A 24,177-nucleotide genomic window follows, 5' to 3' on the forward strand; every position below is an offset into this window, starting at 1 on the left:
ATAATAGAAATTCTGATTGATTCTTGTTGAACCAAAACTAGCTCTGTGTTCAGACTAATTGGCCTAGTTGAGTTTCCCCTATGGAGGGAGTCAGAAGGTTCTGACACTAAAACAAGGTCTTTAGGTCACGTCTTGCTGGGTACAAACTATATTCTGCTCACCCTTCCAACTGTGAGTTCATGAACTTTTGAACCTACTTTCATTGCAGGAAGCTGAAACAATAAGCTTCTGAAAAAATATCTACACAGAGACAGAATTTGTTTTACTAGCAGAGGCTTTGGCCCCTTTGTGTTGTTTATTTATGCACTCTAGTTAGGGAAAATAGAGAAATTCTCTCCAACGTGCGCACCCACAAAATGTGAGAATACACACTCATGCACACACAAAGGGGTTTTTATGGAAGCAAGTGGTGACGCGCTGTGGACAGGTTTTTGGAGATTTACCAGCATGTGTGGTCTAAAGTTAGAACAGTTGGAGAATGCCTTCCATCCTTGCATCCATCCATCCCTGAACACACACACTCCTCCCCAGCTGTCTCCTTCTCATCCTCTGACCTGAGCTGGCTGTCAGGGCCTCCTGCTTCAACACAGCATACTGCACGTTCACCACATACCACGGCTGGGTACTGCAAGACCCAATAAAATAAAATTATATCAGTCTGTATTAAGAGGTTCCAATTGTTATTTAACAACCAAAACCATGACCATATGTTACACTGCATACATTACATATGGTGTAACATTACAATGATCTGAATTAAATTGATTTCATTTTCTTTGGTAACAACAGGAAGATAATGTAACCTGTCTGTCAAAATGTATTTTTCATTGTTTTCAGATGTTTGTTGCAGCAACATGATTTTTTTGCTCATATTTACCAGTACACTTGTAACACAATCATCAGTCTGTCCAATATTATCCCTTCTGCCAGTCCTCCATTTTGTGTCTGCCTTGCCCCACCTGCTGCTCTCTCTCCACACTCTGATGCTAGTGTGTCGAAAGTCTAAACCGCCTGGTATTGATGTCCCCATCAGGGCACAGCAGGGGCCCCTTCATCACGAACACACACGCAGACACAGATGCCTGGGTGAGATGTCCCAGTTGAAGCATTAGTCCAGTGTGTATGTGTGTGTGTAAGATAGAGAGAGAGAGAGAGAGACTGAGTATGTACGTGAAGCGATGGCGCACATCAGGTCAACAGTGCAGGCTTAGTAGGGTTGGCTGAAACTTCCCACAGGTGTTAGGGATCAATTCTAACACAAATCATTTCATATACTAATCCCTACTCACACCCTCACCTGCATATTTTACAGTTTCGGATATTACCCAGCTGTTAACAAGTCCAGCCATATCTCCTCCTTGTTTTTCCACTGAGAAGTCAGTTTTTTTTTTTTTTTTTCAAGCAGAGAGACAAAAAAAATATGAGTTCCCATAAATACTGCTGACCTTTTGTTTCTATTACAGGAAAAGAAACATCAGGCACATATTTGGGGAGTGAGCAAAAAGACAGATCAAGATAAAGAAAAGAAAAAAAAAAGATGGCATGATCCAAGACTAACTTCTTTATTTCTGTCATGAACACAATGTAATATTTCAAAGAATATCAGGGACGCAAGAGAAAGAAATATGATTATGAAAGCGTGAGAGTGGCAACAGACAAAAGAAGAGAAGGGAAGGGGATTACGGTATCAATATATTAGAATGAAGAGTTATATATTGCTATTTAATTGACTATTTTTGAAGCTCAGCACATCAGCATGCAGTATGAGGCATACAGTATAGTCGACTGTCAGACTCTGGCTTCGTGCTGTTTGAGTGAAACAGGCTCGTGAGAAATACCAACTTATGGAGACAGAGGAAGAGCGAGGCAGTGAGAGGAGCGCAGAGACTACAGGGAGCACTTGCACATCTCATTTAAGCAAATTTGACAGATGACTATGGATCACAGCAATACCAGAAATAATCAGTGTTTTAAACAAAACACTACAAAAGTTGAGACTGCTGTGCAACTCATTGGCTGCTGTAACAAATCATTCCTGAGGCGCGCAGATATACAAATAGATGAGCAACATCGCGGAGACTTTCATAATTCATCAGCCCCGACTTAATACACTTCCCAATGAACAGTAAAATATACAAAGTAGCTGCATCATGAATAAACAGCAGAGGAAATGATTGGTTGAAAAAGCTTATTTATCAAGAGGATGTGTTAGTGGGGAGGTGATGGGGGCAGTGAAGGGAAGAAAACCCGGGACTTAGTGAAAGGGATTGTGGGTAATATTTCCACAAGCTTTCTGGTCACACTCGATTGGCCTTAAATTAAAATGGCACACGGGATGGCGAGCAACACATTTGGACACGTATGTACACAAGCACACACACAAGCACGAAACTAAGATGCTTACACTGTGCAAATAATTGTACAGACAAGCAAGAGACCGAGCGAGTCAACAGAAACTGTGTTTACTGTATATACCTACATCCAAATGAGCTGTTCCGATTTTCATCACCGGCATCTTCAATAAACAAATACATCCTTGCATTAAAAACAAAGCAATGGCCAACCACCGATGAGCACTGGAATGCATTCACTTACACAACACTGAAATGTAACAGACATACACTTCTGAAGCTGAGTGCGCTCTTGCATAAAACATCATGTGTTGAGCATTTTAAGTGCTTCTATTGTAATCAGGCCAAAGCCATAACAGCTCCCATAAAGGCCTGGTAAGAGTGGCTGAAGGTCCATTTAGGCGTCCAGAACAAAGACCATCACTTGATCAATATACAGCCTTGTTAGTGCAATAAGCTGCGGCAGGCTTATTCTGAGGCAGAAGGGAGTGATGGGAGGTGGGTGTGACAGAGGCGGGGGTGTATAGAAGATGGTCTCTGTGGTGCTCCACTATACACATGGGTTTGAGCGGAAAAGCAACAGTGTGCAAAACGACAATACAGACTAGAGCTAACACACATGAAAGGCCGGCCAACAATCACCAACGTGCTTGTGAAAAACTCTAATGAGGCCTGTGTGTGTTTGTGTGTATGCATGTGTGTCTGATCGAAAGCCACTAAAAGCTCTTTAGGGGCACCTCGGGGAGCTATCCTTTATGACTTATCAACTAGGCAGACAGGCAAAAGTGTGCATACGCTTACACACGCGGACGCACACTTACATGCACTTATACACACAAAGTGGATCCTTAATGAACCCTTGTCAGTTTGAAGGGAACAAAGGTTAGAGAGAAAGAAAGGCGGGAAGAGGAGCAGAGGAGAGTGGGGTGGAAAAAAAAAAAGAATAGAGTGGAGGAGTGGAGGCTGAGGGGTGGTGGGGGGTGGGTCGGGAGATCTATCCTGGGCTGTTTGGCCTTGAGATCGATCGCTTATCACTGTCACCTAATCTGTCCATCTCTCCCTCTATCCCTCTGATTCTTTCTCCCTCCCTCCCTCCATCTCACTCTGGCGCAGAAAGGTGTAGAGAAAATGAAGGGCAGACAGATATATAGGGAGACAGAATGATGGAGTGTGCACCTCTCATGAATAGAATTAGAGAGGAGAAAGAGGGAGAGGAAGTCGGTGCAGAGATGGAGTAAAAAACAAAGGCGAATAAAGACCAACGGAAAGTGAGGTAGAATGACAGTAAGCACCAAGTGACAAAGAAACAGAGTGAGGGAAGGGATGCTGTTCAGCCTACCAATACATCCACGGTAAATCTGTGCAGCTGCACAGCTGGTATATGAACAAAACTAAAAGACTAAAGCTACAGTCTGATATTTGTTTAGCAATCACACAAAACCACTGTTGATCATCATAAGAATGGCCACCGATTAGTGTGTAGCACTAATTACTTTCATAAAGTAATTAAGTTACGAGTTTTTTTGTTGTTGTTTTGTCAGTAAGGTCCTATTGAACAAGAAGCCAGTTGAATGGAGAACAACTGGAGAAAACCATAAAGGACAATATGTAGAGAACAGAGTGTCTGGCCAGCCCCACTGGCAGTTTTACCTAAACATAGTCTGAGTCTGGGTTCTGCTTGACCAGTGTCCTCCCACAGTTCATCTTGCAGGTTCGGTTACCTGGTGGCTCTAAATTGCCAATAGATGAGGGAAACCTGATTTTTGCATGCAGATTTCTCCTGCACAGTGCCAAATTCTCAATTTACATTTATATTGTTACTGTGTTTCAGCTTTTTACAAGGGCGTATGTGCATGAAAAAAGGCTGCAGACAGGAATAGAGGAGGCTGCGTGAAATAGATTACATGGAGCAATGCTGTCTTTACTCATTTGACTAAAAACTGACTAAACTAAAGAAGCCACCACATTTGTTTTAATTCAGACAGTTTGCAGTGTAAAAAACAACTCCATTGTGTCTGTGTTTTAGTTTGCTGTCAGTTCTCTTGACACACACACACACACACACACACAAACACACACACACACACACACACACACACACACACACACACACACCGCAAAAACAAGAAGTTACTGTACAATTAAAATCTGGGTGCAACTCTTCCAAAATAAGTCCAAGGTAGATGAGTAATCAGATTACTCTGCTGCATGTATAGACAGATTTACAGGAACAGGTTGCTTAAGTGCATGTAAACACATGCACTTACAGTATGTAGACACTGAATGACCAGGTGAAAACCGTCACGTTGCTCTTTTCTCAGCTCCCCTCTATTGCACAATTACTACATACTGCTTCCTCTTTCCTCTCCCTATCTTACTTTCTATCCTCCTTCCTTCCTTTGTTCCCTGTTATTACCCCGCTCCTATTCCCTGCCTCCTGGCTGTCTTTTGGCAGCACATGAGGGATGACAGATGAGAGGGGGGATAAACAAGAGAGGCAGACATCAAGAAGAGAAAGAATGGGCTGTTGTGTGTTGTTGCACCTCAAACGTCTTACAGTAAGCTGTGAAGATTTTACTGTAGTGCTCGCATTCAAAGTAAACAACATAATGAAACAGCTCTGTGTGTGTCATTTTGAATATTTCCCACATATTCAGCAGCTTTAGAAAACTGTATATCACAGAAAAATGTGCCCGTAACCTTGTGAATGAGAGAGAGAGAGTGAGACAGGCGCAGACAGAGATGTGAAGTGGCCCACTGTGTTTCCCAAAGGGTCGCTTGGAAACAATAGAGGACAGATGATGGCGTAAGAGAAAGAATGAAGGACATTAAGGATGGTGCAAAAATTCCCTCTTTAGCTGCAGTGGGGGCTCCACTTAAGGCTGCAATTAACCTGAACACTTAACCTCCATCAGGGAGCGAAAGACAGAGAGTTGGAGGCAGCGAGAGAAAGACGAGTCCAAAACTAGGGAAAAGCAAAAAGTTCCAAATTTTCTCAAATGGAACATGATAAATGGAAACTTTATGCACGCTTATCACATGCAATCACATTGAAGAAAAAAAAAAAAAGGAGGCACTGAATGTCATGATTACACAAGCTACATCCACACTGAGCAAGCACTTTTGTCTCTCAAATGCGCTGTTTTTCTGCACGCTGTATAAAAAGGCACACTTTGCCAACTGCCAAGCCCACGGCATGTCTCCACTCCAACTGATTTCTATTCTGTGGCTGAATTTGTTATGACTCTGACACGGTTTATTAGACATCTTCCTTTTACTTCTCCTCTCTCACCGAGAGGATTTGTTACTTTTTTTAGTTATATGTTTTTAAAATCCTCACATTGATCCCAGCCAAAAACTCTAAGAATAAATTCCTCTGGCAGGGTGATAAGCAGCTGAAGTATTGCCATGACAGCAAGAAAAGAAGCAGAGTTGGAGTCTCTCCTTTTGTTTTCAGTTCTGTTGCACTGAGTGAAGCTTTACTGGCATGACCATTGATAAAAACAGACTGCCAAAATGCATGGCGCAGGGGAGTGCAGGCAGAACAAAGATGTACAACAGAAAATTAAACTGTAAGCAGGCTTTGAGTAGAATTTCAAATTACACATTTGAAAAATAGTAAAGACAGAGACTATTACAGTGTATTTGTTCGCTGCCTATGACAAGCATACAACCCCCATGTTTACACACTTGCACGCCTATTATTCAGCATCTTTCAGTGCATTCTTCCTCCTCTGTCCTTCACCCCTTCAAAAACATCACTGTACATCTACACTTCCATTCTCTCTGTCTGTTCAAATCAGACTAAATGTGTATCTCCACTTCACAGACAGCCTTGCCACTCCGTCACACTTTCCCCCTGTCATTATATCACAGTTATCCATCCTCCAACGATGCTTCGCACAGTGCGAAGACAAATGCACACACGTACACACAGTTGGAAACCTTCCTAGATGTGGTTACTAAAGAGATTTGCAGTAGACAGTAACAGAGGGCAATGTTGGAGAAAACAATTTGTTAAGGATTATTACTCATAATTGTACAAATGCACATTTAGCCCAAAGGTAATGAGAGGTTTATTTTAGTCTCAGTATGCAGTAAATGTCTATCCCCTTGTTTAAGTGCCAGCTAGACACTGCTGTGATAGGACAGACGCGCCCCAACTTTAATTGCCTTTCCATGCTCCTGAACTCGTCTGGGACGTTTCAATCATTAACAAACATGGCTGACATTTTCATCACTGGTCTTTTGTATTGTCAGCAGAATAAGGCGCGTTATCACTCAGCCAAGCTCATCACCTCGTCAAGGTGGAAATTATGCTGGACGATTTGAGATTTCCCCCCAATGAAATAACAAAGTGAATATCGGGATCAAAACAATTGGCACACTGATCCATAGGACACTAATTCATTCCATTAATTATTATAATTATGTGAAACTTTACACAGTATACAACTAATACTAGTATTTTATACTACTATACTATGTTTTTGCTACTCTGCAGGCACTACCACAGGCTCTGAGTGTAACTGAAGAAAAGTTTTAAATGCTCGATGACGTGAGCTAAAAAGAATGGTGACAATAACTGACGGACATGCTATAAAATAAAGCTCTAAGCTACTGTAATATAGGAGAAGCTGTAAAACCAGAAAAGAATTTCAGGTAAAATCTAAGGGGAAAACTAAAGAGAAATATGGAGTACTTCAGGATAATCTGAATGAAAGCTGCAGGACCATTTTCCTAATCTGGTATGAATTCATTGTGTAGTAAAGAGTAATCTGAGAAAGCTCATCGTGGAGATATATTACCAAATACCATCTGGCAGGGAGGACCACAGTTAAATGTTGACAGTAATGACAATTTAGATCACCGGCCTTATTAAATAAAGAGCTCATTTGTGCAGACATATGGCCAATCAACTCATTGCCTGGCACTTCATCATGTGCACACACACACACAGACGTACGTGCATGTTCATACACCTACAAAGACAAAGACACTAGAAACATTAAATGAATGCACGTGCACGCACATGTACGATACGTGCAGATGACCAAACACTTACTGCACTAGCATTTCATCTGAAGCCAAGTCTTGTTTATTGAACATAATTTACACAATCTACACAAAACAGTAGGCACACTAGAAGATTAGTTGAAGACTTACAGAAGGCCAGCACATGTAAACATGCAGACTATGGGTTCATGTACTAGCATGTAGACTTAGTGTAATCTAAAACTACTACGTATTAAACTTCCTTCAACACATAGATCATGGATTTCCCACCTGAACGCACGATGACAACATTGCTTTTAAAAAACAGAACCGAATTTGTGGAGGAATATTGTCAAAAGCCCAAGAGGGCAACATGTTTTATAGCACACAGATGCATCACTCATGTTAGTCCTTTTCAAATCGATGCAAGACTGGCGTGGGACATAGATGGAGGGCAGAAAGACAGCTGGGACTACTTTTAATGGATTCCACATAAACACTCTAAATGTTCGAGTGAGAGCGGGTGTCTGTCTGTCTGACTTCCACGTGCTTTGCTTTGTGGGGTGAGCGCAGGTGCTGCTCTTTGTAAAAATCTCCTGTACATGCATGTGCTATGATTCGGGAATGAGTGAAAGAACATGAGAGCAACATGAGAAGGCCGAGGGAGGGAGACAAAACAGACTTTGTATTCTCTCCAACACGACCATCTGCATCATCCAACTAATCTCCTGCCTCTCCTTCCATTCTTCTCTCCATCCCCTTGCTCCTCTTCAGCTTTCCGTCGCCTCCAAGAACACAGTTATCGCTTGTTGTGTGTGTGTGTGTGTGTGACAGGAGGGAGCAGGTTAGCACTTTGAATGGAACAACAATACAACACACAACAGCGAAGCCCGACGTGCTCGTTCAGATCTCGCTGAAAAACATCAATAACGTTGTCAAAGATTTCCACACCACACCCTCTGTTTAAGCTAACGTGACTGCTTCCGCGTTTGACTGAAGCCTTATCACAGCCGCTGAGAGAATCCCACATCATAGCATCACTCAAAAGAAAATGTTTCACTTAACTGGTTCAAAAAATTGGCAAGAAATCTTGCAATGTTTACTCAGCTTGCTTTTCTCATCTTGTTCTACATAGTGACTCGCATTTTTTATTCTGTTGATTTACAGGAATAAAACTTGTTCGGTTCTGTGTTATCATTCTTTGTCAGCAGTTCTTGGAAGTACTCGATGTTCTAGCATTAGGTAAGCGACAGCATGAGCCAATTTGAAAGGTTGAAGGTCAGCGTTTAGGAGTATTAAGCCCCATTTGATAAATTGTAGAAAACTGTGACAATAAAGAATCACTTTTGCTTCCTTGAGGTCCATATATCTGTATGGACACCAATTAGAAGTAGTGTCTTTAAACCCTCATGGCCTAAAGGTTCTATCTAAACTTTGTCCATTCATGACAGTCAGAAACTAAACTAAACTTTCACTGAGGAACTTTTATACTTTTGTCTTCACACCTCTTCCATCTTGTCTATCAAGTCATCAACCATCTTTTCCTGTACACATCTCTTCTCATCTAAACGTCTTATCTTGGTCATAACTATTCTCTTTCTTTGTCAGTTCACGCCTCTCACCTTGCTTTCTTTCCCCCTCTCCTTGGCTCTCAGGTGTAGTTTAGATAAGGCTAGAGGAGGGATTAGTGAGAGCTCTCTGCCGTGTTTGCCTTTGGCACAAGAGGACAAAAGGACTGGGACGTTTGCACTGCTCCATCTCCATTCACCTGCCTGTGTGGAGAAAAAAAAAAAAAAAAAAAAAAAACTGCCCTGCAAGGACACACACACACACACACACACACACACACACACACACACTCACACACATTCACACTCACCTGTGTAATGACTGTGTCACCGTGCCCCAGTTATGAACTGAATCAGCATAATCCCTTCACACTCCATTAATCAAGAAAAGGCAGGGTGTAGTCTCACAAAAATGCACACACACACACACACACACACACAAATGCAGAGCTGAAACATATCCTCACCCTGTGTGGTCTGCCAATTTTAACTGGTCCCGTGGGCTGATATGACTGGTCTAGTGAACCAAGTCAGACACAACAGTATGTACTGTCTGCAGGTGTGTATGTGAGAGTGTGTCTTTCAAAAGAATATGATCAAGGCGACGTACTGTGCAGGGATATTATAGTATGATTGGCCTTGTTTTCGCCACAGGGCCTAGCAAACCTTAGCAGGTGGCTTTCGTTATTGTAACATGCAAAATCTCCAAACATTCTCTTTTCGGCGCACTTCCTGCATGAGATAATTAGTCGCTCCACCCTTCAGTCTTTAACGAAGACATCTGACTTTTGATTATGTGCTGTAAACATCTCACTCACATAGCATCGGCACACGTGCCTTACGACCAGTGCAGAGAAGAACGGCCATGTTCAGAGACACAGACCCTTCACAGTACCTAACGTCTGTATCGCTCTTCACTCTGCTTTTTTCACCACAAATACTGCAGTTGCTCAAACTTGTGCATGTGCCAGCTGCTGTCTGGGTGTGCTTGCACACTCAAGTATTAGAGTTTGTGGTAAGTTTTTAGATCAGTTATTATCTGGGTTGTCACAAGAATCACACAAACAAACCAAGTCATCATATTGGATTGATGTAGGAATGCTTAATAGAGTGTTAGACTTCTGAAACCACAATACACTGGTACTGCAGGCAGGTGAAAAGCAGCTAATTATCATGTCTTAACATAATAACTCCTTTGTTATGACTACAGACTTCTCTTCGTTTGCAGCACTTTCCATTTCTACTCATCCATGTCTAAAAAAGGAAAGAAAAAAAAACTACTGAACCAGTGTCGCACAATTCTCTAGTGCAGACGAGTCAGGACTAATTCTTTGCCTGTGACTACCGGGAGAGCACCTTTCTTAGCAGGCCAACTGAATCATGTGGCTAAAGCCAGCGATGATGCCTACGCTCTTAACTATGTACTACCTGTCCATCTATCCATCAGTCTGTCAGTCCCAGCTGGGCAGAGCCCCAGGGCTGAATTGGTTGATGGTCCAGAGCCGACTGTAATCTGGAGCTCGCACCATCAGGGATCTGCTCGCCCGCCTGCGCGACCAGGCAGAAGGAGTGCTGAGCATTTGATCAGTCAGATACCGCGCCCAGTGGGCGTTGGGCCACCGCAGAGAGACATGACAATCAGCGATTCATATACACAAGACATCAGACGCATACCATAAGTAAAGACTTAAACACACACACATGCGCAGGCCATCAGAAATATACATAAAAATAGACTGATCCAATGAGTGGGCACAAAATACATTGATTTAGTGAGGGGAATAACAGAAAATAAGCAAGGGAGGAGAACGAATGTGTGCCCGAGTGCTTGTATGTGTGTGTGTGTGTGTTAGTGTGTGTGTGTCTGTGGGAGAGACAAAAGCCTTCTATCAGGTGAGAGTGTGTGTGTTGTTTTTCTAGCACCCACCTATCAGTCAGGGCCTGCAGGCACGGAGCAGAGCAGTGTGGGTTGGAGAGGTGTCAGCTAATCTGCCGTGATTGATGCGCGAGTCCAAAACTGATGAAACTTTACTGTACACTGCAAAGGTCCGTGAAGCATTATATATACACACACACACACACACACACTTCCGTACACACATATTTACACAATGCAAACAGTGAATTACTATTCCTTAGGGACGCACAGAGTCATGCATACATGATAATGGCACAACCACCCTGATCTACTACACTCACAGCTCATCTGTAAACCTCTGCCTGCATCCTGTAAAGCCCGAGATTTCCTGCCATATCCGAGGTTTCAATGAGACATGCTCTCTTTTCACCTAATTGGCCATGAAAAATGGAAAAGCACAAACAGTGACTGTCATTATGTGTGTGCATGACCTGCGTATATTTGTGTGGTGTGACCAAGATGGAAGGGTTTTGTTCATGCCTGCATTGGCATTTATTTAAGGAGAGCGGCAAGCATAAACCAAAGATATTCTATTTGTTTTTAAGCCTAATTGCTGAAATAACAGTGTACTGTCAAACAGTGCCCAGATGTTGTGAGCTGGCTTGACTATCAGAACACCCACACAGATCTGAGAGAGAGGAGTGAAAAGACACACGGAAATAAACAGAGTGAGAGGGAGAATGTGAAATTTTCACTTTTTGTCAGAAGACAGTCTTTAAACAATAATCACTGGAAATGAACAAAGAAATATCGAAGATACAGTTACATCAACCTCTTTCGTAAACTTTGTCTTTAAAATCCTATTCTACATGAGGTGACACACAACATACACACATCATTTCCATAGAAAAGTCACACCAAAGTAGTGAAAGCATCTAAGTGTGTGCGTTTTGAAGCAGAAAACCAGCTTGACCGAGTAAATAAATATCCTTAAATATAAGCCTTTAATTATTTACATAATGACCCTTTTGTCGTTTTCTAAAGACCACTTCAAAATCACTGCTGTGGTCTTCTGCAACACTGGATTTCTTGTTAGTTCCACTTCCCTGGAGGCTTTGAATCATATCCAGACTTTGTGCTGGATTGTGGTCAACCACTGTGCTATACAGATACAGTGTCCTCTATTCAAACACACACACACAGCCACAGTATATACAGCGGTGTACCGTAGGTGTAGGTGTTGCTATCTGAACTCAATCTGTGTAGGTCAAACAGGGATTAAGTGTTCTGTACAGTACAAATGCAGGCAAACACACTGACAGTAGCTGAGCAGGTTTGTCAGGGAGGAGGACGGTGTAGGTCATTATTTCCTAAAAACAAAGCATGATGCCTGTGTTTGTGAACATAATGAGCACGCCTCGAGAGGCACTTAGGGTTTCTATTTGTCCTTTTTGCATTTTGTCTTTGAAGTTCCTGTTGTTGGCCATGGAAAGGTTGTTTAATGAAAAGAAACTAACAGGTCTTTATAGGCTAATGGCAAAATTGCCTACTGTATATAACAATCACTGAAATAATTTGTGACTATTTCCTGATCTGCCACCTAGAGGGTCTATTTAGGGTAGCCTAAACTATAGTGAGGATAAGATCTTCAATCATTCATTCATCAGGAGTTACTGTATGTCCACATCGCTCACACAGACTAATCAGCATGTTGTCTTTATAATCAAAGAGAAAACGAATTTCAAAACAGAAATTGTTTTGAAATTCATGGCATTTCCACTTTTCGTGCATAATGTGAAAATATGAATATAAAAGCTGGTTGACAGGAATCCTCCTATAATCACGCATTCATTTGAATAAAAGGGGAAACTATATACATGTACGCACACACAGTGAAACAGCGCAGAGCTTCTCTCTTTCTTTCCTCCTTAATTAAAACTTGAACAGCAGGATAGAACAAAAAAAACAAGCAGCCAAATGTAAAGGGCCTGCACATTTCAAAAGCCTCCCAAACAATTCTTTAGCAGGCCTCCAGAGTGAAGGGGCCTGGGTTAGGATTAGAATCCGAATCAGTAGTAAGGGACATTGACATTCTACACAAGGTCTGGTGATGGGAAACTTTGGCAGGCTTGTTCAGCCGTGCCAGGCTGGAATTCCTGATGAGTTGATGTTTATCTTATCTGGGAACGATACAAATTACAATAAAGAAAGCACAAAAGTGTTTTACAGCATTCCAACTGACTCAGAAAAGGGCTTTGTACAAACAGCAGTTCTGCATTCAATCAGAGGCAATCTTGTCACAACACACTCATATGCACACTGCTACACGCCCTTAGTGGTCGGAGCCGAGTAAGTTGTGTTCCCACCTCCAGTGAGACGTAGAGTGAGAGCAGTAACAGTGGTCCTGCTGCAGGACAGGAAATGAGAAGAAAGTGTCCTCCTTTAGCAGTGAATCTCTTGAGGGCCAATTAGTTAGAGAAGCGACGGTTAATGTTACACAAGCCTCTTCTCGGCTTTATTTGCTTTGATGGCTCCTTTAGCGACTGCTAAAACTACAACAAAGCCCGGCAAATTGGGACAGACAGTCATTCAGAAACGGGCAAATTTAAGGATTTCACACATGGAGAAACATGTAACAATTCCGAAAATGTCTTAGAGATCGTCTGGATGTTATACAAATGACCACTATTCATCTGAATAACGATGCTACTCCAATCTGGATAGTCTACCTTTCGAGCTGTGCATATTGATGCATCTGAAGAAGCTTTAATCAGAGGCCTAACACCTGGTTGGTTCTTGCTGGCTTCCTCCCTGCACTGTACCAGCATTCTTTCTTGGTGCAAAAGTAATTACCAGAGACCTCTACCTCGCCCTAGGGACAGAGAGGAGAGCATATGCTACACACACACACACACACACACACACACATTCAGACTAATACTGTCCAATACATGCTCACCATTTCCAGCACCCAGGCCAGTGAATGACAGCCTAGCTAATTAGAATCTGATTTACCCATTTAATGAAAAAAGGAATAATTAGATAGCTAGATAGCAGCCAGGAGACATTTATTCGGTATGCGTTTAGAGTCGCCGTGCGTGTGCGCGTGTGTGTGACCTGGGGGGGATAAGAGTTTTGAAATGGGATGCCTGATTGCGCCTCCCATCTAACTGCCTTCTAAATGAAATTACTGTTCATTAGCTTCACATGTGTACATGCTCACGGTCCTAAGCACTCACTCGCTCCCGAAAGCACGATACAGTGCGATATATATGCACAGTTTAAAATACCAGAACACTAAATATGTAACGATTTCCCTTTACAAAGCAGTAACACAGACTAGATGTCACCTCCTTTATTTTCCGTTTCTTATTTTCACATGGCTCTCTCTTCAAATTGGGCTATATTTCCAAATCAGGTTGTGATTGGACACAGGCTAATTTGATTTAGACGATGCAAATTCATTTTGTCTTGCCACAAATCCTGGTAGAAGTGAGGAAGCTTTATTCCATTTGCAGTTTGCTGTGTCATACACTGAGAGCTTCTGTAATACCTACAATATAGTGTGTGAGGCTTTTGTCATTACAAGTAGGGACTCCTTAAATTCATAGCTTGGTTTTAATATCTCTAAAGGAAATGACACGTTGGCTTTTTTAGGGAAAAGAACACCGACATTATTGCCTTAAATTCAGTAGAGAATGACAGATGAAATGGAGCCAGTGTGGAGAATACAGTGAACTCAGCAACATATGAAACATACCTGTCACAGCTGATAGTTGAAATATACTGATATCTGGAATGTACTGTGTAGCTTCAAGGCATTAAACTAGGACTTTTTTTCCATTATCAAATTGCACCTCGTAAGAAATCACTGGATCACACTGGATATTATATGAATTTAGTGCGTTCCCTTGCCTCACTGCAAACGATATCCAAGAAGAGCGAGCTGCAACAAAATCATTACATTCATATGCTATGTCAGATAATCAACAAAACATGCAAAGATGGTGTGAAAAGGATAATAACAATTTGGATGTTTCTTGCATGGAAGACTGCTGTTAAAAGAATCTGAAGAAAAACAAATGGTATCTTGAAAACAGTCTACTTACAACTGTGCCTTCCATAGTTTGTAACCGTATAAACTAAAACATGGTCTGTGGTAAATGTACATGTAAGTGTATGTATGCGTCTTCTTGACGTGAACTATGCATGATTTGTATAATTACCTAACATATGCAAAATAGAACCCTATAAAGTGACTGAATCCATGAACTGTTTGACGGATGAGTACATAAACAAATCCATGCAAATGATTTAACTACAAAAATCTGCACACGGGCGACTGAGAGCCGTGCGCTTAGGTAAACACACCTAATGGGCAGCCTCCAGGTGGGAGTGTCTGAAAGTGTCTAATCCTCCCTCCCACTGCAACCCTTTTTCTTGCCTTTTGCTGTACATAATAATGTGCTCTTAATGAACTCACCTGCAGAAATAACAGGTAAGATTTAAAATGTAATTTCAGTGAGAAAGGTCAAAACCACCCGAAATCCCTTCTGGCTCCAAACTCTGAAAGCAGACATTTAGTAAGAAGATGGCACCGTTACAGTTTCTTAAGTTATAGGCCTCTTTTTAAGTGCCAGTCAATGTGTGCACATTCTAGGTTCTGCTTAGTATTTATTTAATCTCAGTTTTTATTGTGGAGAGCGCACTGGACAGTGATTGAAAGGGCGACATAAGTCCACTGGCCTACATTAAAATATCAAAAAAAGCTTTCCTATCCAAAGGACCACTTTCTGTGCTGGAAGTTTGAGTAAGCTGCTCTGGAGGCAGAAACGACTGCCCATCCTCAGAGAGTTGATGGAGCATTCACCTTATGCCTCATTGAGCTGACTCACTGTAGCATTGCAGAGAATACAGCATATGGGAGGAAATAAATAAACAAATGCCCCAAGTGTCCTCTCTCCATCTTGGCTCTGTGTCGGTTCACAGCCGGGGGCTGTTTCCCCTCCTTTCACTCAGCTCTAGTGAGAGCAGCCTCAAGGGCTACTGGGCCCTGTGTTGAGCCATCATGGTTCATCATCATGCTGGATCAACCACCATCCTGATGCCTGAAGAGCAGCGTGCGTCACAGAGAAATCTGTCACCCTCTTCTTTCTACTTCTCTTTAACTCTTACAGCCTTCTCTCTCGCTTTGTTTTTCTCCCTCACACACACACACACACACACACACACACGCACACACGCACACACGCACATACATCTGGTCAAACAATGCATCCCTTCTTTGCCATGCCCTCCAGCGTGCTTGGTCTACCTGTCAGGAAACTGTCTCACACTTCCAAGGTAGCACACCAACACCTTGAAAATATCCAAATACACACAGAGGAACTGCTGTGCCAGCTGGTAAACAGGTTGATACTTTGGTACATGGCAGGACAGGTACACAGACGGTTATGTCCTCAGGGCCGCTGATTAGGTGACTTACTGCCGGCAAGGATTGCGGCATATAGATATGGTGTCACAGTTCAGATCCTAGGATCTTCCTTGTTCCTGCTTCGACTTCAAAAACCAGTTGGCACGGGATTTAAAAGAGAACCTTTAACATGGATGTGTGTGAACATACATGTAGTGCTGCTTATGAAACGTGCCTGCATGCATACATCATCAAATGTTCCTGCACGTTGAGGGAAAGCTTCAACGCCAATTTTGAAACTTGCCCAGGGCACCACAGAGGAAAAGAGAGATGGAGTGATTGACATGAGGGTGTTTACAGTAAACAAGAACAAGGGCTGGCAGGCTGGCTAGCTATTACGCAGGAATGTACCCAGCTCTCATCTACATTCTTATTTCTCTATCCACCCCCTAAAATACCAACACAAGAGCATACTGACATAACATAGTGCCTACGCTTGACAAGGCTAACCACAACAGTGTGTGTGGCAGGGTTTTGAATATGGAGTATGTGTTTAATTGGGAGGTTTATGAGAAAGTAAGGTTGGACTGCCTACTGTATGTTCAGTACAACGAAAACTCAACACGCTGATCTGAAAGCTTTTTGTATGTTTAGGGTCAAATGACTTGACCTATCTCTTAATTAGATAGTGTGAATAGAAAGTGTACTACCCCAGAGAATTGCTCTGCATGTGTTATCTGTATCTGTATATTTATAAAATATAGGAAGCATAAAACACATAACCATTATTAATAGATGATAAGTTGCCTTTTTCTATATGTGACATATACTGTAGGTGGTACCGCTGTCATTTGAAATTGTTGGCTCTTCTTTGACAAGCTCTCAATCAAGCCAATTCACACATATAGGTATGTGTCCACAAGCAGTGACTGTCTTTCATCCGGCTTCCTCGTATTCATCTGCCAAGTCACTGTTGTGTCTCTGTCTGCAGGTAGGGATGTTAATTATCTTCAAGGGTGGTACCACCGAGTCAATTTAGAGATATGATTTAATCTCTTCCACTTTGATCCCCACCCCCCCCCCTTCTCTTCCTGTCTACTTGTGTTCCACGCCAACTGCGTTCACCATCTTCATCAACACGGGGCATACTGTTGTTAGACAATGACTCGGGTCGTCATTGATATTAAGTGTTATTTATAGTTTGCTGTATTTGCCATGTAATTTTGCACTTTCTGTACTTGTAATTATTCCGAAAACGATCTTGTGTTTATTAACTGCTGTTTACTGTATGTTTCTGATCCTATAATCTTTTGTTCTCCCTGGAAACAGTCCATCACTTATCTACATTATTCCCTCTCGCTGGATGAGATGGATTCTTAAATACACAAAGCGATTACACATAAGCTTACTCATATATACAGATGGTTTTCCTCTGATCTCTGAGCTCGCGTTGTCCCAGATGAGTTCCTTCCTTCACAGTTTGTATTACAGAAATTGCTCTTGTAACAAAACTTAACACGTCTGCATGTACACATTGCATATAGTGCAAATACAAAGGCATGCAACAAAAAAAACAAACAAAAACTGCAGACATATGCACATGCAAGCGCAGCCATTTATCCTCATTTTCCTCGCTGGACACACTGTGGTTTTGTCAACATGGCAAAAACAACAGGAAGACAAAAGATTTTCTTTTGCTGAGAACAGATTGATGGAGGTTGTTTTGGGTGAAGCCACAGCAGCACGATGGCTAGTTTTTCCCCGTCGCCGTCCCATTTTACCTAAATGTGTGCAACATGTGCCTGTGGGTGGTACAATTCAGGAAAGGCACAGATAAGGGAAGCTGCTGCACGATCACTTGCTTCCGAATTTATTTCAGTTTCTTTTTCTTCCCTTTTTTTTTTTTTGCCTCACTCCCTCGTTTTTTCCTACCTGCTTCGCACTCTTCCCTCCACCTCTTTTCTCCTTGTTGGTGTTATCTGCTACCAATGGCCTGGCATTGTCTTTGGGGGGCTTCAGGCTCAATTATATCACACAAAGATCATCAGATGACATTTCTCGCTCTCCTCCTACCACCACTCCCACCCTCCACCCGTTTTCTCATCGTCCCCTCGTTCCAAAATGTCTGTTCGAGTTAACTGTCTGGCCTACAGCTCTCACATCATCCTAAGACAGGTCCAACTCCTTTTCTCATAACAGGGTGTGTCCTCGTGTCCTGGTTTCGGGGAAAACCTTTTCTTCACTTTTCTATACTTCCAGTGTCCTCCCTCTCTTCCGCTCATCCCCTATAGCCCCAACTGAAGAAGTATACCAAACCCTTGTTGTAGACAACAATCCACAGTGCCTTTCTCCTAATCAAAGTGTATTTTCCCTGTCAGTCTTTTAAAGGAAATCAAACAACGAGAGAAGAAATGCATCGCTAGTCCCGGTTGCTAGGAGACCCTGTGACCACGTTTCAAGCAGCTATTCACAAGCTTTTATTTACTCCTCTCTCGCCCCCTCTCCATTTCTCTCTCTGTTCTTCTTCTTTCCATTTTCCTCTGATTCACTGTATGTTTATTGTCCTATTACTTTATTTTCCACTATCTCAGAGAATAAGACAGGACCAAAAAGAAGAGAGACAAATGTAGGTACAATGAGAGTTAGAAAGAGGAAGAGCTCTACATGGGTTTCCCCTGTATGTTGTGGAAAGATGAAGGGAAACTTAAAGAGGAGGAAAAGAAAGTCAGACTATTGATTTTTCTCTCTTCTTCCATCTAACACAAGGGAGTAGTTGTGAAATCAAAAGGCCCCATAAAAGGTCTCTTTTTCTTTCATATTTTTCACCCTTTACTTTCTTTTCTTTCCAACATAATCCTGCTTTTCCCTCTTCGTCTACTCTATCCAATATCAATATCATTTTCATCTGCCAGATTTCTATCCTCATTTGTCTCCACCCTCCTCCCCTCTGGTCCCCTGCAGCCCCTCCTCTCTCTATATTTTCTGTCTGACAGCAGCGCCGGGGGCGTGGGGCAGTTGAAGGGAGGAGTGGTAGCCATTAGCCAAGCACCTCAAGTTTTGCTACAGGATAGGAGGATGGAGCAAGAGAGGAGGAGGAGGAGGAGGAGGATGTAGTGAGGCTGTTCCAAGATGAGTTTTGTGGCATGTTTCCTCCCCTGTTCTGTTCCGTTTTATTTTGTCCTTCCCCTGCATGCTCCTAATGGCTTCCTAATGACAGCTTGCAGGCACCACACACCCATCCATTTATAACCATCTAGACAAAGAGACTGAGTGTGTGTGGAGTATGTAGAAGGGGGGACATTAAAAAGCAGATGCACCTCATCCACACTGGACATACGAGCATTTGTATGCCTTTGCCGTCCATGAGTAAACAACAGTAGCCTGAGGTGACTCTGCACGAACCTGGAGGTGACAGAAAAGAGTTTTAGAATCTTACTAGGAATCATTCGCGCCACATGGTTTGTGGAAGCCATTAACAAAGGCTAGTTTGTCTAAATACCTACAGGCTATTTTTACATGCAATTCACAGTCGAGCACTCTCTTTTCTTTCTCCACATTCAACTCGCACAGAGGTGCAAACAAATCAACAACTTGGCACCAAACTGTCAGGTTTGTTACTGCTTATTCTTAATGTTGACCTCTCACTGATAAAGCAGAGTTTAAAAAAAAAAAAAAAAAGAGGTTTGAAACAGCTCTGATTTTTTTACTCTCTCTCTCTCTGGAGAAGTGTTCATATCTACAGTTTACCGTCTTTCTGACAGTTCAGTCAAGGAGACTGTTTATTAGGCTTAAATGTGATGGGACAGGCTCTGCTGTGTAGAGTACAGACTGCATTAATCCAGCAGCATGCAAAAGATTTAACTCACCACCCCGGGGTAAGAGAAGACAACACAGCAAACACTTATTATTGACATATAGATTACATAACTTCCAGAGACGAGCCTTGCCATGGCAAGTATAGTGTTTCATTAGGAAATGGATTAGAGAAAGCTAGGGTAGTGGAGACTGTCAGCAACAAGAGTGTATGTCAAGTAGCAAACACAAGGATGAATAAAGACCTGGGAGATTCAGTGGAGCTTAAAGTGGCGAAAAACATTATTTCTTTCCACAATCAGCTGATTAGTGTGCAGGAAATCTGTACCTACACTCATGTCAGGCTTTGACTTTGACACTTCACTCAGACTTTGCTTTCTCCTCTATATCTATATAAATTTATTTATATCTGTGTGTAAGCTGTGACCATGTTGGGGGGTGTGGGGTCAAATCAACACCGTCTCACAGGCTTTCTCTGTTGTCTCAGCACATGTTGAAAAGGTATGCACCTTTTACACAACAGATATCTGCTAGCAGAGTGATGAGGAATTTTACCTTAAATCTATACATTGTACAGCTATTTTTCTGTTATCCTCTAGTATCAACAGTTAATGTTGTGGGGGATTTCAACAAATGTCATTCTACTACACCCATTTTTCAGTCTACACTGCGAATGTTTCAATGAGGTATTAAATATGGATAGGAGCAACACAATGCTTTATATGTTATTAGTTAAAACAGATTGTGTTTGTGTTCTAATAGTAACTCAGATGAGGATCATCATAATATAAATACAGATCATTCCAGACGACTGACTTACTCTCTTTTACCACAGTTGCTCTCATCTCCTGTCCATCTGTATGCCTGTCTTTATTTTCAGCAAATTTGTCTCTCAATTTTCTCCCGAGCCCGTGATTCTCCTGAGATTACAAAACACAGAGTTGCTATTGGAAGCACATCCTCAGCTGTTAGCAGAGACGGTAGCAGCCATATGATCACAGTGTTGACAGCTCTCCATGACCTCATCCATTTAAGTCCATTTTCGGCTCAGAGGCAGAAAAGGGAAGAAAGGCAGGAGTGAATAGAGGAGCTGAAAAATGAAGGAAAGGGTAGCAAGACAAATGGGGAGACAGAAAAGGTAAGGAGAGTCAGAGAGATACATGGAGAAAAGAATGCAGATAGGGAACAAAGGGGAGAGAGAATGAAGACGAGAAGGAGGAGGAGAGACAAGAAAGGGGGGGAAAGAGAGCACCTGGCTCCCAGTCACAATGCAAATACACTTCAAAGCGTTGCTGCAAAAGGTGGGATCACATAGTGTATGCTGCAAAGAGATGGGGTTCTATGGGGTCACTTGGAAACTTAACCTGCATCTTCAAAACACATGCAAACAGTGGTGTGCACCTAAACGAGCCCCAAGCGCACAGATATATCAGAAGGAAAGGAGAAGGAGAGCAAGTCCGGGTTTGTGCACGCTGTGTGTGTCGGTGTGTGTGTGTGTGTGTGTGTGTGTGTGTGTGTGATGAAGTCGTGAGGGTTCGAGCGAGGTAATAAAATCTGACACACGGATCAAGTGTATGATTGTTATTATTTTGTGGACGTTCGATAAACACTGTCTTAATGCTCTCTTTAACGTTGTGTCAGCTTCTCACACTGGCTGTCTAATCAGCCTCTTCTCTTTCAGTTCTAATTCACTTAACATGGCCGAGATGAGAAAAAAGAAAAGAGCTGATGGGCGAGATAATGGAGCTGACTCACAAGCTGTCTATATACCAGTGTGTACTTGAGGCCCACACACACACACACACACTTGCATGCACTTGTGTTCAAAGATGCACATACACTCAGGCATATACAGTACCTGCATACACACAAGACAGAGATCAGAATAGAGTGGATAATGAAACTGCTTCTGACCCTATCCACTTATGATCCTCTGTCCATTACCCAAATGGACACCACTCTCTCCTATTGATCACAGCCCCTTCTCTTTCACTTCCCCGTTTCTCCTGTCGTTTTTCATCTCATTACCTCTCCGCTCATCTGCATCGCTTCGCTGATGGTTTCCGTGGCCGTTGATGGAACTATAAATCAGAGGTAGCACCTAGCGATTATCACCACGGAGACCAACTGAGCACACACTCCTCGACCCTGAAAGGCCCAAATGTCTTCGCTGGGAATGATACACACCATGTACGACATGTACAATGGGTGTCCAATGAGCAGGTGTCCTGTAGCCCAAGTCTACCTTAGTAGATGGTAGGGAGTGTGTGTGCGCGTGTGTGTGTGTGAGTTACGAGAGCAGTAATGGATCCCCATCCTTGATGCGAGGTGCTTGGCCCATTCCAACTCCCGTCAGCCATGAAAATGTCAGCCATGATGTAGAGGGACTGGAGCAGGTTTATGACATCATCAGTGTGCTGCCACAGCAGAGATATGGCACAGAGAGCCCTGACAGTCTGATCTATCCACAAGGTCTCAATCCGTGCAAACAGTCACAAAATCTTGGAGCAGGATGTGTTTATAAGTGCTTTATTCTTCCCCAAACAGAATGAGACACCACAGACAGTGATGCAGCACAAAGAGCGGTTTGAACCCAATCAAAAAGGTACACATTGAAAGCCACACAGGAAACCTGCAAATGTGTTGTGGGTGAGGCTGAGGGGCACTAGATATGGGCATTTTAGACTAGTATTTAGTCTGTGGTAGGGGGCTTTGGTGTCTGTCTGTGCCACTTTTGGTGCCAATCCAAGCAAACTAGCAACGCTGTAATCAAAACAGGACAGGGTTAATACACCCTTCACCACATATGCACACAAAGACACTTAGAAATATTCTATGTACATGCATACAATTGGGCATACACACCAGTGGGCACTCTAACCTATGGTTGTTTCCATTATGCTTGTGGAAATGTGAGAGGCTGAGCTTATGGAAATGATGCTTCACTCACTGCCACGAGATGAACGTAAATAAATGTTCTAACAACAAGCCCTTGCTCCCACAGTAAGTTTGAATTAAACATGCAGAAAGCATTCCTTAACAGCGTGTCTTGGACAGACAAATGATGTCGGTTGCTATTCAAGGCCCGACTCGATTGTTGTTTACCAAATTCCTTTGTAACGCCGAGTCCACACTGCCATTAGTGTCAAAGTTCACGGTCATACATCTTTTCAACACAGTGAAATGAACACCAACTGGTCTGTTCGCAGGCTGGAATATGAGTTTCTTCACATGTAAAAATATGTGGACTACTTAGAAATTAAGAAAAAATAAATTTTATTACACCGAGGACACTCACAAGCATGAAGCATAACACTAAAGACATCAGCAGAACAACAGGTGGAGAAATGGGAAAGCATAAATTAGAACAAAAAAACGAGAACAAAAACAGACAGGAGAAAAAATGCAAGGGCAGGGGAAGAAAGAGCACAAATGAGCTGGACAGAGAGGAAGAGTAAAACGAGCGCTGTGTGGATAGTGGTAAATGATAGGGTACAACTAAATGAGGGTATGTAATTTGGGGTGTTTGGTAATTACGCTGGTTTGACAGAGCCATGTCAAACCATCCCTTTCTTGATCCCCCACTACTTGACTGCATGCTTGTCTGCCAGCACTCTCATGTTTTCCACATTTAGCTCTTCTCACTCTCTCTTTCCTGCTCTCCATCCCACTTGCTATATCTTTAAATCCTCCACTCTAGTGAGCAAGCATCGGTCAAAAAGTTTTACCAGCTGTATATCCCGTATACCCCCCATTCATTTGACAGGCTTGAAATATAGAGGAAAATGTTAATATATGTTTTCTAGTCGCTGGCCAAGTCTATGAAATTCATTTATATTGGTGGATACTGTGCCAAGGAGTTGACGGCGGCTGCATGTGATCTTGTAGTGATTTATTTTATCCCAAAAGCATATTATTCTATGTGAATGTGGTGTGAGTGTGTGTGTGTGTCTATGTGTGTCTGAAAGAGAGAGAGAGGCAGTGTTTATGTGTTTATATTATACAGGATTTAAGAATATATTCCTAAGGCTTGAGCACCAACTGTGTCATAGAGGCTTTGGTTGAAAATGTTACTTTTTCCTCTCAAACATCTATATCCACATGCTGAGTTGATAAAATCCACATTAGCGAGGCAGGAAACCAGCAATAAAACCCAACACATGGAAACAGTCAAGCTCC

The 24,177-nt window shown here is 42.4% G+C and overlaps 1 protein-coding gene across 2 annotated transcripts in view; it reads right to left on the reverse strand.

Annotated features, from left to right (window-relative positions):
- The window catches only part of efna5b (ephrin-A5b), an 87,316-nt gene that overhangs the window by 31,902 nt on the left and 31,237 nt on the right, over positions 1-24,177 (reverse strand). The window lies entirely within an intron of this gene.

This window comes from Anabas testudineus, chromosome 9 (assembly GCF_900324465.2).
Source record: "Anabas testudineus chromosome 9, fAnaTes1.2, whole genome shotgun sequence".
NCBI lineage: Eukaryota > Metazoa > Chordata > Actinopteri > Anabantiformes > Anabantidae > Anabas > Anabas testudineus.